This window comes from Pyrus communis, chromosome 12 (assembly GCF_041283825.1).
Source record: "Pyrus communis isolate YQ-2024b chromosome 12, ASM4128382v1, whole genome shotgun sequence".
NCBI classification, from domain to species: Eukaryota; Viridiplantae; Streptophyta; class Magnoliopsida; order Rosales; family Rosaceae; genus Pyrus; species Pyrus communis.
In genome coordinates, this window is record NC_142576.1 from 9389543 (window position 1) to 9407810 (window position 18268).

Below are 18268 nucleotides of genomic sequence, written 5' to 3' on the forward strand. Positions count from 1 at the left end.
TTACGAGGAGACCAAAAGTAGTCCACATCTCCTATTGTGTCTAGCAAGGAATTGGAATATCAAATTAGTTTGCAGCTCTAGTAGGTTTTTGCCCTCGGCCGCGGGTTTGTTGTCTTAAAATGGTTGTCTCCTTCAGTGTGTCTTTGTGAACTCTTTGACATGTGTCCTTATAGGTAATAGAGCATCGGCGCTGTTAAAATCTCATAAAGTCCTATATTAAAGCATAATGGAATAATCTCATAAAGTCCTCGTGCCTTCTAAAACCACCTCGCAATCTCTTCCTCCTTATCATCCAAGTCGATCGTCGTTGGTCCACCATTTCCTCATCCTCCTCCTCTTCCTCCACATCACCAAAAGGAAACATATTATCACTGTACTGTCTCTTCCCTGTCTCACCGCACAACTTGGAAAGCTAATCTAATTAATTCCATCGAACATCATTGAACCCATAGTCGTTGTATGTCTGTTGACCCTAAACATTATAAACCTGCCTATGTGAAGCATAGACCGAGTCATTATGAGTTAACTATGTCTTTCTTGTGAATGAGGGTGTGCCAACTTGCTACCGTGATCGGTTGGTAGCTCATTGTGAGGCTAAGTCCATCCTCCTCTCCCTTAGTGTAGATAATATAGGTTGTTAAAAAAAAAGTAATATTATTATATCAAGCCCTTTATCTAAAGGGGTCTTCAGTTATGGGCCCCATTTCACATCTAACTTCAATGATCCAAACGATTTATTTTTCAAGTTACACTTCATTAATCATCCTTGCAAAAAATTGGCAAAATCGGAAATGTTTGAGGTATCTAATTGAGGTCAAAGAAATTGATAAACACTGTGTTCTAAGAAACATTGAAATTTTGATCAAGACAATCAATTGGGTAAACGGTTTCGAGATTAAATTACCATTTTGCAAGGATGATCTACAAGTGAAGACCTGAAAAATAAACGTTTTGGATCGTTGAAGTTCAGGCTTTGCAGACGAACAATTTCTTCAGGAATTTCACCACGAAAGCTGTTGCTTCCTAGGTTGATTCTAGTAAGATAAGAAAGATTTCCTATAGAAGGAGGTAAAGAGCCTGTCAATTTCTGATCTTGCAGGTTCAACATGAAGACTCTTTTGGTGTAATGGTTGCACGTAACGCCTACCCAACCGCAGAAATGGACGGATTCATTCCATGAGCTCATGGCATGGAGAGGATCTTGAGTGATGCTTTTCTTGAAGTTGAGTAGCGCCATGCGATCAGTTTCATTTCCAAGACTAGTGCTGGAGAGTGCTGCAGATCCCATACGCGTGCTCATGCATAAAAGAATGAAGCCATGAAAGAGTTTAAACAAACTCAGCCTGCCTTCAGTAGTACGTGCATGCTCCATCCTCACCAAAATATAGATTCCAAATAAGAAACTCTGTTTTTCTCTCTTTTGGCTGTGAAATTAGAAATCAAGTTTCGTTTACACGAATGCATACGAAACACAAATACATGATATATCTTATCACATAGAACGTAATCTTGATTGAATTATAGCCAGTGATTGTGAGAAGACCGAAAATAGTCCGCAACTCCCACCGTGTCTAGCAAGGGATTGGAAGAGCAAATACTGTAGCTCCCAGGTCTTCCTTTTAGGATTGTTTTTGTAAGAAACACTTTTGCTCATAAAGACTTACTAAAAGTACTTCATTAGAAACAAGTTGAAACATAAAAGGAAGAAATAAGAAACCAAGTTTCTTTTACACGAATGCATAAGAAACAAGATTTTATGACCATATTGTCTAGCAAGGTGTTGGAAGACCAAATTAGTACATGAAAGAAAGAAAGAAAAAAACCCTTCTTTGTGGTAGTGTTGGAAAAATTTGAGTGGGACGGACAAAAAATTCAAACAATTATGAAACTTTTTATGAGTGTGAGAAGTGGATGCATAAGAAGTGGATGCATTCATGGAAGGAGACATATTTGGAGGCATCATATTCATCATATTAGACATATGAGAAGGAACCATGTTCATCATGGAAGGCATAGGATTCATATACTGAGGCTGCATAGAACCAGGAAAAACACCATTCATGGCAATCATCTGTGACTGATTGTTTCTTTCTTTATTTCTGTAAAAGCATGTTTTTGCAATATGATTATTCCTGTCACAAATTTGGCATTTCTCAGAATCAGAATCAACATTTCTATATATGCAAGTAGCAGCGCTATGACCTTGCTGATTGCATAACTGACAAGTGACATTAGACGATGAAGCACCATTATTGATCTGAGATGGATTACCAAGAATTCCAAGAGCATAGTCATGAACAACTGGTTTGGAATTATAATACCTCTGGCCTTGATTGTTGTACTACTTTTGCCCTTGATTATATGCAGCTTTGCCTTTACCCTTATACTGGGACTTATTCCACCATTGTAGAATTGAGATTGTTCAGAATTCTCATGAAAGCCATTTGAGTTCTGAAATCTAGAATTGATAGACCCTTGATATGCAGAAGATGAAGCCCCAAAGTTGGAATCTTGATTTTTAACCATCATTGCAGTAGGAAATGAACTGCAAGAATTGCTCTCAATTGTTGCTTCCTCTGCAAGTAACTGAGCACGAAACTCTTTAAGTGCAATTACCTTCTCTCTTCCTCAAATTACGCACCTGAAGGTGTTGTATTCAGCAGGAAGGCCATTAAGTGCCAAGATTACAATATCTTCATCTTCAAACTTAACTCCAGCCACAGCAAGGTAACCCCTTGCTTCTTTGATGCGTTGCAGATACGCATTCACATAATCATACCCTTTCTTGATTGTTTGAAGATCGGACTTTAGTTGAAAAATAGAAGTCTTGCTAACAGCAGAGAACTGTTCTTGGAGACGCACCCATAAGCCTCTTGCACTTGTACTTCCAACTGCACAAGAGATAACCATAGAAGACAAGGTTGCAATAATGAGTTGCATCAAAGCCCTGTCATGCATCTTCTAAACCTTATAATCATCAAATTCAATTCTTGGACCCGACCCAGTAGAAGCAACCTCAGAGTCGCTGGAGCAAGAAGATGAAAACTGAGAAGGGCACAGATTTGTACCATCAACAAAATCCATGATCCCATATCCTGCAAGCATCAACTTCATCTGAAATTGCCATTGAAGATAGTTGGTATCATCTAACTTAACAGAACCCGATGTTGAAACCAACGAAATCAACCCAGTGATTGGGGACTGCAAGATTTGCAGTTGATTAGCAGTGACCATGTTGAAAAAATTTCTTTGAGGAATAAGAACAAACACTTGGCAGGCAAGAATTTGTAGAGGAAAGATCGTAGAGACGGGCAAGAATCAAGAACCCAGAAATCGCAGAGAACACAGAATCTCAGAGAAGTAGACGTAGAAATGTAGCGGAAGCACGAGAAACCAGAATCGAAGAAGCTTACAATCAAAGCTTTAATGGCGAGTGATACGATGTCAAACATGGTGTAGAAACATGAAGAACTAAGAAGAAAGAAGAGAAGGAGATACTCAGAGAGGAAGAAAGCACTTTTATCGTATATTTTCTTAATAGTCAATTTCACACTCTTTTCAGACTTATATAGTCTTATCTTCTTACAACAAGCTCAATTGTATCCTAATCTTTACAGTTAGGACTAACAAACTCTTGTAATCTAACCACTCTAATATTGACAGATGTCACAATCTAAAGGATTCTGTTATATACTCTAACACACCACAGAGGCTATCTTTTAACTACCATATCATCACGGGAACTATTAATCTAATTAAGCCAATATTATATAATTGCAAGGTCATCTAATTCAAATGGCACAGGAAACGGATATTCAGCTCCCTGTGCTCCTCGTGAAGTGTTGGAAAGCACTCCTGATCAACGTCACAACCCAAATTGTTTGATTTTCCATCAACAAGAACATCAAAGCCTGGGCAGGATTCCCACCGTCCTGCCCACCGTTCCTCTGGCACAGGAACATCCTCGTCTTCCTTTGAACCAGTGGCAGAGAGCAAACAACACAGACGCTGGATATGATTTTGCTGCCTAAAAGAGACACTGTTGCAGTCAAGCAGGACGAGGGGAGAGTGAGAGTGGTTTGGTGGTGTGATTTTGTTGGATAGCAGAGAGCAAAGGAAGCGGAGGGAGGGCATGGTTGTCCCACGGTTATTTGGGGTCTCGCTAAAGCGTCCTAGCAAAGGAGTTTGTCGATGCTGAGTCCCATTGACATACTCCAATCGTAAAACTCAAATTTTAGGTTCTAAATTTACTTCAGCTACCTTTGGTACTCTGTTCGCATCAGCTTGGTGTGAATCGTTCGATCTGACATCTCTTTGGATCTATTTTCCTATCTGCTGATCAGAGGTTGCGATGCCTAAGAGCAGATGGCGGGATAGGTTGGAGAAAAATGGGCGTGATTCTTCTTTGGCAAAGTCCGACTAATAATACCAAGATTTTGGAGTGAATAATTAAGCGGGTGTGAGCGGTATTAAAATGGTGGGGCCAGATTAAATAATCCGGTGCTTATTAGAGTAGTTTCACCGTGGGCTATTGCCTAGTGGACTGGCTTTGGAACAGGGCAAATAGCTAGAGGGAGATGTCCAGCATGTGATGGCGATGGAGTCCAAGCGAGCCCATGGAAGAGGCCCGTCACAAGTTGCCAGCCCGAGAGCCTGAAGGCAATGTGACAAAAGGCTGACGTCAGGGCGACGTTAGCCATAATATAAAATTAATAAAAATATAAAATATTAATAAAATGTAAAAAAATAATAAAAAAAGTAAAAAAAAATTAAAAAATTAAAAAATGTAAAACCCAGATCGCGATCCCCCTCCTTCTACTCGCGCGCCTAGATCGCACGATTTGGGATTTGTTTTTTGGGGGGGGGGGCGAAGAGAGAGAGAGAGAGAGAGAGAGAGTTTGGCTAGGGAGCGGGGAAGATCGGGACCTTTGATGGGGGCTGAGCTGGATGGGATGGTGAAGATGGAGGAAGAGAGGCGGCAGTGAGGTGGTGAAGGAAGGTTTGGGTGCTTTGGGCCGGGGGGAGGGATTTGGGTGTGGGTGGTTTTTTTTGGTTTTTTGGTTTTTTTTAATATTTAATTAATTAATTTTTTTTAATAGAAAGTGGTACAACAAAACCGATTAAAAATCATATCCGAAATTACAAATAAAATTATTTTGTATTATTTAAAAAAATTACTAATATTTTATTGCCTATTGCTAGGGTTATTCAGTCAGTGTAGGGATGGAGATGCAAAGGGTAGTTACTACTCATTAAGAGTAGTTACTGTTCACTGAGTGGATTAAATAGTAAATAGCCTGGGGGGCCTTAGCAACGATGGAACTGCTCTTAATACAAAATTTACTAAACACCGATTTCATATTATTAGTATTATCCGATGGTCATATACAACGTGCCAAACGAGGCTTTAGTGGCATTTAGTCTCATTATAAGTGAACAATTCAAGTATTATACAGTTGCAACGACCTTGTAATTCAAATGATTAAGAATATTCACTTTTGCACTTGGTGTTTTATAATGCATTTATTCTCTCGCAACACTTGAGTAAAAAGAAAAATAGTACTCTCGATGCCTATGGTTACTTCGACGAACATACAAAATTTATTTATTTATTACGTGGACCGTTAGAGTCCGCATGATAGAATTTCCATACATTGTACTTGTTTAGCTTCACTTGCGCCTTCTCATAGAAGACTATTCATTCTTTTGGGCTAAGCTTAAGGGCTGGTTTGATATTGCTGTGCTTTGAAAAAAAGCTGCTTTTGATGTGCTGTAAGAATAAGCAGCTGTAAAATAAAGCAGCATAGTGTTTGGTAAACTTTTTTGTAAAAGTACTTTTGAAAAAAAAAAAACCAGTATTAGAGTGTTTGGTAAACTTTTATGTAAAACAGATGTGAAAAATAACCGGTTTTTCAAAGCTGGGTTTTGCAACTTCTTGTTTTTGGCTTTTTTTCATCCAAAACTGTGAAAAAAAGCTGAAGCTGAGTGTTTACCAAACACAAAAACAGCTCCCAGCTTTTTTTTATAGTAGCTTTTTTCAGAATCACCTCAGTACCAAACCAGGTCTAAGATAGCTCAAACCTGGCTTTCCCCAAGCCTAATATAATGAAGGAAAAGCAACAGCCCACTATTAGCTTACCAGGGGCAAAATTTATAATTTCGCTACAATTACGGGCACTTCTCAAATTCCTCTTTTTCAACACGACAACCACCAAAGAACAAAATGTGGAAGCTCGGTCTCTGTCGTGCTACAATCACGTCCAACGTCGCCGCCCGTATGGCCGTGGCGCAGAACCGCACCCTCCCTTCGGTCCTTTGCGAACCGGCGAGACGGTTCTCGACGAAAGCGGAGAACCCAACTCAAGACTCCGCCGTCTGATCAGCCTCGGGAGCCTTCGCCTTCCGATCAGATGCACGACGCCTCACACCGATCGATCCATTTCTTGAACACCAACATCAGGTATAATAAACTGACCTGCCGACTGCCGCAGACATTTTTCATTTCCATAAGTTAGGGTTTACGATTTTTGTGATTAATTTCAAATGGTGAATGTGGTAATGTGTATATATGATATTTTCAGGTTTGGCGTATGGGAAGCTGCTCGGAATCTCGAGGAATACGCTGAAGACCGATGTCGTGAATATGCTGGAAGGCTGTAATTTGAGACTGGAGGATGTTAAACTTGATTACAGTCGAGCCTTCACGCCGATGGGAATGTAAATTGCGTATTCTCTATTAATTGATAATTTGTTATGCAATGCAATAGATAAATTTGATTAGATGCTACAAAATTGTTTGGTTGATGATTTGGGTATGCATTTTGGTTGTTAGGGTAGTGCAGTTCCAGTCATGGAAAGCTTTTGTAATGCAGCTAAGGTGATTTCCAGGATGGGCCCCTGTATAAATTGGAGAGGGTAATGGTGTCATGGATTTTATGATAGGATATGATTGTTGTGCGCCTATTTTGTGTTGTAGTGTGCTGATTCTGGGTTTGTGAATGACAGGCTAACCGATTGCAGTGGGACAATCTTCATTCCTATGATGGAAAAAGTGTAAGTCAAGGTTTTCTATTGTATGCTAATTATTTTTTTAATGAAATGTTTGATCAAGTTGGTCATGTTCGGAGTTGGTCTTCATGCAACAAAATTGCTTGCTTTGTGTAATGGACTAAGTAGTAAGACAGGATTGATGCCTTAAAACACTGATAACATTTTCATCCTGAGAGTGCCATATATTCGGCTTTCAAGGCTGAACCTAATGAATTCAAATTCTTCTGTTTAAGTAAGGTTTTTTGATCTGGATAACACATAAATATTACCTGGATACAGTTGCTTCTTTGTGAAAACAGAATCGCTGGAACTATTATGTGGCAACCTAGTGAATTTTTGTTTTAGTATGTTTGCATGAGCCTTCGCAAGAAAGTGAGTAACTGAGGCTGGCATATGTATTGAGTCTATTGATCGAACAGAAACAGGCTCCATATGTTCATATGCAGATCGATTCCTCGTATTTTGGAGTTATTATTTCCCCTATGTCAAGTATATGCCATCAATATTTGAATGTAATCCAATACACTTTATTGATTTGCATCAGTGAACTCGGGATGAAGATAACAGAGTCATAGACTTCATTGAAAATTAACCATTAACAAATGAAACATTCTTTCCTTATTCTACTATATGAAATGCTGAGTTCAACCTTACATGATGTCACACAAATTTGATACATATAATATCCTTATTCAAATGATTTCTTGCACACAAACATGAGACAACGTTAATTTTACAACAAACTTAACCTCACATTTATCAGTCCCGTTATCCTAGATCCTGTGGTTGAAAAAAATTGTGGTCACCCACCATTCGATCTTAAGTCCTCCATTGTTGGATTAAGATCGAAAGGTGGTTAATCACAATTTTCTTGCGCAACAGTGTCTACGAGAACGGGACTCACATTTATATTTCTAGCATGTACCTCTTAATTGAGATATGATTCTCTAATTTTCTTCAATTTGTTGACAACAACATCCATAAGCATCCGCTCTGGCGGTGATATTGCAGAGCAAGAGAGTCCAATTTGAATGACTGCAACTGAGCATTCCTCCAACCTTCTTGCTTCAAGTCGGCTGCCATCTACATCTCCACATTCAATGAGCAATGAAGGGTCAACTATGTCCATGGCATGGTCAGGCATCGCTATGGTAGCGAACTGGCGAATGCTTTGACCATCGTTGAACGTGTCATCTGTAGGTTTTCTTCCTGTGAATATTTCTAGCAACAATATTCCAAAGCTATAAATATCTCCAAAGATGGAAACTTGACCTCCCATGCCATACTCTGCCATTCAATACTTACATTAGAACTTAATTTGGCCTAGTGATAAGTTATTAAGAAGAGAAAACATTGGAAGTGATAGAAACTCATACCTGGAGGAATGTAACCTATCGAACCCTTTAACTCGGTTGACATGGTTTGACTTTGAGATGGATCATCAGACTCTGCCAAGAGGAACCTTGCTAAACCAAAGTCACCAACGTGAGCTACCATATCTTCGTCAAGAAGAACATTACTTGGCTTCATATCACAATGAACAATTGAAGTTTCACAACGGTGGTGGAGATAATCCAATGCTAAAGCAACATCAATTGCAATATTGAGTCTTTGGATAAGGCTCAATCTCTTGCTTTGAGATTGCTCATCATGTCTCGGATGCAACCACATATCTAGGCTTCCATTCACCATGTACTCAAAAACTAGACTTTTGAAATCTTGACCCTGATTGTCAATGCTTGAGCATGCAGTTATGACCTTGAGAAGATTACGGTGTCTTATGCTTCTCAAAGCTTTGCATTCATCCATAAAACTCTTGGATGCTCCTTGTTGTTGAAGGTTTAATACCTTTACTGCAACTAGAGTTCCATCACCGGGGGCTACTCCTTTGTAAACAGAACCAAAACTTCCTGAACCAATCAAATTTTCCCTAGAGAACCCGTTAGTGGATTCAACAAGTTCTGAGTAAGAGACTCCTGATTTCCAATCTTTATAAGAACATGAAGTTGCAGGTATACCTCTTCGTTTTTTAAGCATTGAGCAAGCAACAATGAAGCAAGACATAGCAATTATGAAGGCAAGTGCACAAGCTACTGGGATGATTACTTTTCGGGCAAGTAGTCCTCGAGATGAATGAGGCATGTTGGGGCAAGCAGGTAAATGTAATTTCGAGCTGCCACCACAGAGCTTAGGATTTCCAAGAATTGAGAGACCAGTTGCATTTGAAAAGATTCCTTCTTCAGGCATTTTACCCTCAAAATTGTTATATGAAAGGTTGAGATGCCTAAGAAATCTATACTTGGTTAGAAATTCAGGAATCTGCCCGAATAAGTTATTGCGTGAAAGATCCATCTCTTCCAGGCTTCTTAAACTTTTAAGAGATTGAGGAATTATTCCTTGAAACTCATTACCTCCCAAATACAAACGCACCAACATAATACAACTTCCAATGCTTGGGGGAATTTCAGCTGATAAATTGTTTCTTGATAAATCTAGCTCTACTAGATTTACCAAAAGACCAACTTCAGATTGCACTGGACCTGTCAACTGGTTGTCTGACATTACCAAATAAATTGAAAGGGATGAAAGCCTAAAAATCTCTGTAGGTATGGTGCCTGTAAGATTGTTTCCAGAAAGGTCAAGTGCTAGTAGATGTTGGCAATCTCCTAGACTTGGTGGTATGTTTCCAGCAAATCTATTGTTGTATAGATAGAGTTGTGTCAATAAAGTCAAGTTACCTAGAGATGATGGGATTGGTCCAGAAAAATTGTTGTCGCCCAAACTTAAGTCTTCCAATTTCTGAAGCTTCCCAATTTCTTTAGGGAGACTACCACTGAAATCGTTATTCTCCATTCCAATATCGGCCAAATTTACAAGATTTTCAATACCCAAGGGGATGCTTCCATGTATCAAATTTGTCCCCAGATAAAGATTTCTTAGTGTGGTAGAAAGGTTGGAAATGGATACGGGCAATTTTCCTCCAAATTGATTTTTGTAAAGATTCAACAACTCAAGACTAGTACAATTAGCCAAAAATTTGGTGAAAATTCAGTTCGCCAGTTTTCCCACTTCCCAGCCTATTGCTATTAAGGTCTAGCTTAACTAAGCTTCGTAAGGATCCAAGATTTTCAGCAGGAATTGTTCCAGTAAGATCATTTTTAGCAAAGTCAAAAACTTCTAGTCTAGAAGCATTTACCAATGATGCGGGAATATTTCCTGTGAATTTGTTGCTGCCACCGACAAATTTTTGGAGATTAGGAAGAGTAGTGCCGACATTTGGCGGTAGCTCTCCATGCAGTTGGTTTAGAACAACACCAAACAAGGATATGGAAGAAATATTATAGATTGAAGCAGGGATTATACCAGAGAGATTGTCTTCTTGAAGTGTGAATCTTCGCAATCTTGTTAGCCGCCCGAGCTCATTGGGTATGCTTCCTCGCAAGTTGTTAAAGCTAAGATCAAAGTGATGCAGAGAAGAAAAGTTTCCTATCCAAGTCGGGATGGTTCCAGTGAGATTGTTATTATCAAACCCCATATGATTTAATTTCAACAAGGAACTGAGTTGGTTTGGAATTGACCCAATAAGCTCATTGTGACCAAACTCAATCGTCTTTAGTTGTGTACACTGGGATAAATTGGTTGGAATTTTCCCGCAGAAGGAATTGTGAGACAAGTTGAGAAAGTGCAGGCTTTGCAGACGACCGATTTCTTCAGGAATTTCACCACGAAAGCTATTGCTTCCTAGGCTGATTCTAGCAAGATAGGAAAGGTTTCCTATAGAATGAGGTAAAGAGCCTGCCAATTTCTGATCTTGCAGGTTCAACATGAAGACTCTTCTGGTGTAATGGTTGCACGTAATGCCTACCCAACCGCAGAAATGGACGGATTCATTCCATGAGCTCATGACATGGAGAGGATCTTGAGTGATGCTTTTCTTGAAGTTGAGTAGCACCATGCGATCAGTTTCATTTCCAAGACTAGTGCTGGAGAGTGCTGCAGATCCCATACGTGTGCTCATGCATAACAGAATGAAGCCATGAAAGAGTTTAACCAAACTCAGCCTGCCTCCAGTAGTACGTGCATGCTCCATCCTCACCAAAATATAGATTCCAAATAAGAAACTCTGTTTTTTTTTTTTTCTCTCTCTTTTGGCTGTGAAATTAGAAATCAAGTTTCGTTTACACGAATGCACACGAAACACAAATACACGATATATCTTCTCACATAGAACATAATCTTGATTGAATTATAGCCAGTGATTGTGAAGAGACCGAAAATAGCCCACAGCTCCCACCGTGTCTAGCAAGGAATTGGAAGAGCAAATTAGTCTGCAGCTCCCAGGTCTTTGTCCTCACAGTCCAATTGGGCATAATTACAGGCCCTACCTCTGGAATCAACGAGTGATTGAGCCTCAGTTTTGTCCATGAAAGAAAGAAAAAAGCCTTTCTTTGTGGAAGTGTTGGAAAACTTTGAGTGGGACGGACAAAAATTCAAACAATTATGAAACTTTTTATGAGTGTGAGAATATTTATAGTGGACAAACGAAATATTCAACGCATTAGAATTTTTATAGTGGAGAAAAGAAAAATTCAACAAACTCAACTTACCACGAGTAGTTCATCCAAGCTCCACCCTTACCCAAATATGTACAGACCGCAAATAGAAAACACTCTTTGGCTTTTTCTTTTTGTCTTTTCGATGTGAAATTCGAAACCAAGTTTCATTTACTTGGTATGCACAATGTGGTAGCAAAAATTCGCCGTCTTCCATCTTGATGAATTTGTACCTTCAAAACAATTAATCAACTTTAATCAAAGACCAAAGTCACACGCCCACGAAGTGGAGGGGGGGAGTTTGGGCAATGGTTCATGGTGAGGGAGAGTTTGGTCTTTGATCTTTAATGCCTAAGTTAGTTTCTCTGGGGGAGGCTTACTTGTGTAACAAAGGCTTACCCGAAATTGATGGAAAATGGGGTATTTATAGGAAGTTGTGGCCGGCCATGAGTAGAGGGATCTCGCGCCATGTGTCGGCGTCTAGTTGACCAAAGTGTGTCATCTATTGGATGAAGAAAAGAATTATCCCGAATATATTGTTTAATTATAAGTATCTTAGAATTATCTCATAGAATCCCTAATTGGATTTAATTGTGATTTTTTTTAACTAATCGAGTTGGTCTTTAATAAGGAGAGCTTTAACAATAGGATTTGGTTATTAATCACATCTTTAATACATTTGACTTTCTCCTTCCCAAGGGCAAGGGAGCTTGGAGAGATCGAAGTCAGCAACTCAAGTCTTCAAGAGGGTTGAACTGCACATAGAATAAATGTGTTCTGATTTCTTAAATTGTTAATTGTTGGAAAACCAAAATGTCAAAGTTATTGTTTAGTGACACATTTTTTTTTCCAATAATATGAACTACTCAATAGTATGAGAAATGAACGATCACAGTTGAATTGAGAAAATATTACTTTTGCTTACTTACCAATCTGATAGATTTAAAATCGGAATTCTCAGTGCTGGATTTAGCTGTGGATAAGATGTTCTTCTACTCAATTTATTTATATTTTGTATTATAAGCGATATTACTTTTGTAAAACTATACTAAACGAAAGAATTTGAATCTGAAACACAATAAGTTGAAGAAAAAATCTCTTATCAACTTATCAATCCACCACTTTCACAAGTATCCTTTTAAAAAAACTATTGACAAAATAATCTTCGCCTTACAAATTTGTACTAAAACTGATTTTTAAAGAGCAAGAGGGTGAATAATAAAATGCAATATTTGATTGCTACAAGAAAAAGCATGTGTTGAGATCCAACCCCGCCAGCTGTGGTGAGCATATCAAATTTCCCCTCAACTTTTGACATATGATATAATATTGGGACCCTATAATATTTGATTGGTCTCATTAACTAAACTAATAGAGAAATTCCCTCCAACCAAAAAAATAAAAAAATAAAAAACTAATAGAGATTAGATTCCTGTCCCTAATCACCCATTCTCTATGACTGAAACTTTGTTGAATTTTAGTTTTTTGATCAAAGTCTCTGGACTTTTTACACTTCATTATTTTACTATTCACATATTTCATGTTAGTTTTTTTTTTTTTTATTTACAAAAAAAAATTTTAATTTATAAATTCTCTCTCATATCACTCATTTTCACGGGAAAAATAATTGGAGATGATTGTAACAGAACTCCCAGATTTTAGTCACCCAATTCAAGCTATTCCATTTTTTATTTTTACCTTTGCATTCAAATTCATCAATATTATCGTGAATATGTATCGTCAATTATTTCACCGAAATTTGAGTCGTACTCATATTTAACCCCACAAGTGTTCATTTTGACAATTTGTATTTGAATATGCGTGCGTTTTGTTTTAGATTATATTTGAGTTTATGAAAACTTCTGGTATGAACAAGTGTTTGTAAAAATGCTTCAGTAAGTTTTTTTCCCTTTATAAGGCCAGGCGTGGGTACAATCTTATTGCATTGGGTACATTTTCTTGTTAGCAAATCTGGTGACTGGGAAACCAATTTTTTAATTTGGGTACAAACTAGCTAATCAGGTAAATATAAATATTGATGCATTTGAGTGCAAACATAAATACCAAAAGATTTTTGCAGTCATTTGGGATTAAAAAGGCATAAGAAACCAGATTTTAATGACCAGAGTGTCTAGCAAGGTGTTGGAAGACCAAATTAGTCGATGAAAGAAAGAAAAAAAAACCTTCTTTGTGGTAGTGTTGGAAAAATTTGAGTGGGGACGGACAAAAAATTCAAACAATTATGAAATCTTTTGTGAGTGTTGGAATATTTATAGTGGAGAAACAAAAAATTCAACAATTTCGGAAAATGGTTTCTGAGTGTCCGTTAAAGAATTGGAAGTCGAGCAGCGCCAAGACTAGTGCTAATGGTTGGCGAGTGCTGTAGACAGTGGTGAAGCTAGAAATTCAAACAATTATGAAGCCCCGTTCTTCTCAATATTTGGACTTGGCCTGCCTCTTAATTGTCATTGCCTCGCCCCCACCCCGTGCTGTTTACTCTCCAAAAAAATTGGAATCGCACTGTACCCGTCTCGACCCGCGGTTCCACTACCCTGTTTGCCCACCCATAATGTGTACCACCATTTATATCATTTCTCTAATAAAGATGACACCTATATTGTTGATAGATCCTACCTCTATTAAAGAGGAACCTAGATTACCCGCCCTGACCTGTGGTTCCACTACCCCTTTGCCCACCCCTAATGTGTACCGCAATTTATATCATCTCTCTAATAAAGATGACACCTATATTGTTGATGGATTCTACATCTATTAAAGAGAAGATATAAATGATAGTACATGGATAGTAAGTGTAGCACTACCGACATTCACATTAAATGATATCAAGACTTTTTGTATTAAATGCACAATTTAACAGTATTAGGTTTGTATGTCATGAGAACTTTTATTTGATGTTTATATAATATTGACGCTATCTTTATATAAGTTTTTTTTTTAGTACATCGATATTTTTACATTAAGGGAAGATAGAGCTTGGCAAAACTACATAATTAGCAGCCTAAGTTGATATCGAATTCGTCATCCAACGAGATTCGAACCGAAAATCTCTCACTTCCAATTAAAGAGAAATACTACCAAACCATAATACCGAATAGTATCTTAATATAAATTTAGGATTGGTTGGCTGACTTGTTTTAGGATTGGGTGCGTGGCTGATCTGTCGTACTCGAGCTGGTGATTTTATTATATATGTTGCTGTTTGTATGGATTGAAGTTGTGAATATATAAGATTAGTTATTTACGTCTCTTCAACCCGAATAATGAAAGGTATAGCTAACACCCTGCACTCGAATCTTTTACAAAAAAAAAAAAAAATTATTAGTAATATTATTATCATTTAGTATTACAGTCTAATTGTATTCCTCTTCACTCTTGACTTGTAAGTGAGTGATTGACAAAGACGAATTTGAAACATATTATTGCTAGCTCATTATGAGATTAAGCTCATCCTCCTTCCCTTTAGTACACATAATATAGAGGTATTCATCAATTTCCCCCCTGAACTTGTGACCATTAGCCAATTTCCCCCTCAACTTTAATTTTGGCCAATTTCCCCCCTGAACTCTCATGATTAGTCAATTTCCCCCCTCAACTCTTATAATTAGTCAATTTGCACCCTACTGTTAATTTTTTAATTTGATCATAATTAAACAAGTGTGTGTAAGAAACTAAATAAGATGTATGTTAATCATGTTCCTATATCTTTATCCTATTACAAATAGATTAAAATTTAGAATTTAACAATTTATCATAGATAGTATTATTAGTCATAATAAATCAGTATGGAGTAATTTTATTTGATTTTTTACTATACAAAATTGATAACAAAAAGGATTGATGTGTAAATTTTTGTATGTGAATACAATTTTCTTTATAAAAGTGAAAGCTAAGTTCAAGTAAATTGCGGAGAATCGAGCTTTAGTGAAAAAATGGCTAGTCTATTCATAATTTTCGACTCCTTATTAAGAATAACCCATTTTATTGAAATAGGTTTGATCCATGAGTTTAGGATTATTATTTCTTTTTGTTATTATTTCTTCTTCTACATGCTTTAAACCCGATTCATAACTTTTTCTTATAATCAACCCATGTCACATACTAACTGTATTATGTTTTTGTACATTTTACCCTATATTATGCAGGTGAGTTTATGTTAATTTTAGTACTTTGTTGGAAGCTATTAGAAAGATTGAAAATTAAGAAAAGAATAGATGGAAAATTAAAAAAAAAAAAAAAAAAAAATTAACAGTAGGGTGCAAATTGACTAATTTTGAGAGTTGAGGGGGGAAATTGGCCAAATTAAAGTTGAGGGGGGAAATTGACTAATTATGAGAGTTGAGGGGGGAAATTGGCCAAAATTAAAGTTCAGGGGGGAAATTGGCCAATGGTCACAAGTTCAGGGGGGTAATTGATGAAACCTCCATAATATAAGTTGTTTAAAGAAAAGGGTAATATTATAATATCAAGCCCTTTATCTAAAGGGGTCCAATTTTGGGGCAACAATCCAAACGGTTTATTTTTTTTAAGTTGCACTTTATTAATCATCCTTGCAAAATATTGGCACAATCGGAAATGTTTGAGGTATCTAATTGAGGTCAAAGAAATTGACAAACACTGTATTTAAAAAAACATTGAAATTTCATCAAAAAAATCAAATGGGTAAACGGAGATTGAATTACTATTTTGTAAGGATGATCTATGAATGAAGACTTGAAAAATAAACGTTTCAAATCGTTGAAGTTCAATGTAGAGTAGGCCCGCCAACTAGTTCCAATTTTTATATTTAAAAAAATAGAGATCCCTTTGAATGAAGGCTGTCATTATTTTATAGTGGCAACCGCCTTGTAATTTAAAGGATTAAGAGCATTCCACCTTTCCAAAACGACAAACACCATCCTCCCCCTCTTAGTGCTCAGTAGAACACAGAGACACTGAGTTCGACGCCACTGTGAATCTCTAAAGCTCGAGGAGAAAGCAAAAGAGAGAACAAAAAGGTCGAAAGTCAAATCCTCTCACTAAGGATGGCTATACAAGAAGGCTTGACTGAAGAGGAAAATGCAAAGCTACGACTTCAAGAGTTAGAAGCACTCGACGAAAGGAAGATCAAAGCTCAACAACACTTGAAATGCTACCAAGCACGACTATCCAAGGTATTCAACAAGAAGGTCCATCCAAGGTCTTTCCAAACTGGAGATCTTGTCTTGGCATTATGAAGGCCTATCATCACAACTCACAAGACAAAAAGCAAGTTCACATCAAAGTGGGATGAACCTTACGTAATACAAGAAGTTTACACCAACGGCGCCTACTTAATCATGGCGGAAGACGGCTTAATGATCGGCCCCATCAATGGCAGATTCTTGAAGCGTTACTACCCTTAAACCAAACAAACAAACGCTCCTCGCCTGCACAAGCCTAAAATGCACGCGGCACAAAGCTCTTCGCCTGCACTAGCCTAAACTGCGCACGACATAAAGCTCCTCGCCTACACGAGCCTAAATTGCACATGGCAACAATGCTCCTTGTTCGCACAAGCTTAAAAGGCGACACCCAATGCTCCTTGTTCGCACGAGCTTTAAATGCGACACCCAACACTCTTGGCCAGCAAGAGCATAAATTGTGTACGGAAAAACAAAATAAAAAAAAAATCAAAATCACCATAAAAAAATCCATCATTCCTTTGAACTACGTCATGACTTGATCCCTCCTCAACCGAGGGTACGTGGGCAACTTGAAACTTCAAAACTTCAAGTACAATCACATCATCAACAAAAACGCATATACTTTGAGAATAAAGAGCAAATTCAAGAATGTGAATACTTTATTTCTTTAAAAGAAGAATTCGGCTACAAAGCCGTATTACAAAATGAGCAAAAAAAAAAAAAAAAAGCAAAGATGACTTCTCCAGTAGTCGACAAGGTGTTATTCCAAGTCATAGCTCCGCTACGGATATGATCACCAAGAAGCTCAAACGAAGTCGGTGGATTGTCACGAACATGGTGCGAAGGATTCAAAATAAGAATCCTTGATGTACACGATTTCTTCTTCGTATTTGGTCGACCAAAATCTGTCACCTCCTAAGATACTTCAGAAGACCACAACTTGATATGCATCAAGTTGTCTTTTGCAAGAAGAACAAGCGCCTTAGGCCAAGTCAACGACGCACAAAGCTTCAATGTTGTTCCCCTATCTTGCAAATCGCCTTCCTTCGCAAGAATGGTGATGATATTGCTTTTAAAGTACTTGAAAAATACCATCATTGCAACAAAACAAACAAGGCAACATAAGCAAAAGAATGGGGTGGCAAGAAGGAAAAAATTGCTTCACTAAAGCAAAAGACATGCTATACAAACCCCGTGAGCATTGAAGGATGACGATGACAAAGTCACAATGATGAAAAGAAATCAGCCACAAAGCTTGAGCAGCACAGCAAAGAGGGCAGCTACAAGACAATCCTTCAAAGCACGCTACAGTATCAAAGAAAATCAAAATGCTACGCAATCACTCTGCGCAACCCCGTAGTGATTACGCAAGCAGTTTCTTGCACCGCACGGCAACATCACCACCAAAGGAAAACTGTGACCAAAAGGCACTACACAACATAACACCATTGCAGTCTTTTGCACAACACCACGCAGTAAAAA

At 37.8% G+C, this 18268-nt stretch overlaps 1 long non-coding RNA gene and 1 pseudogene across 2 annotated transcripts; one reads left to right on the forward strand and one right to left on the reverse strand.

The window, feature by feature from the left end:
* The first annotated feature begins 6144 nt into the window (after positions 1 to 6144).
* On the forward strand, positions 6145 to 7282 carry LOC137745681 (uncharacterized). The gene is made up of 4 exons (XR_011069707.2): positions 6145 to 6460; positions 6582 to 6717; positions 6833 to 6915; positions 7006 to 7282. It is a non-coding gene; the product is annotated as an uncharacterized LOC137745681 (long non-coding RNA).
* A 363-nt stretch (positions 7283 to 7645) lies between these two features.
* On the reverse strand, positions 7646 to 11210 carry LOC137745680 (LRR receptor-like serine/threonine-protein kinase EFR; annotated as a pseudogene). The gene is made up of 2 exons (XR_015954489.1): positions 8427 to 11210; positions 7646 to 8337 (listed from the first exon to the last, which is right to left on the reverse strand). The product of XR_015954489.1 is annotated as an LRR receptor-like serine/threonine-protein kinase EFR (transcript).
* Between the last annotated feature and the right edge of the window lie 7058 nt (positions 11211 to 18268).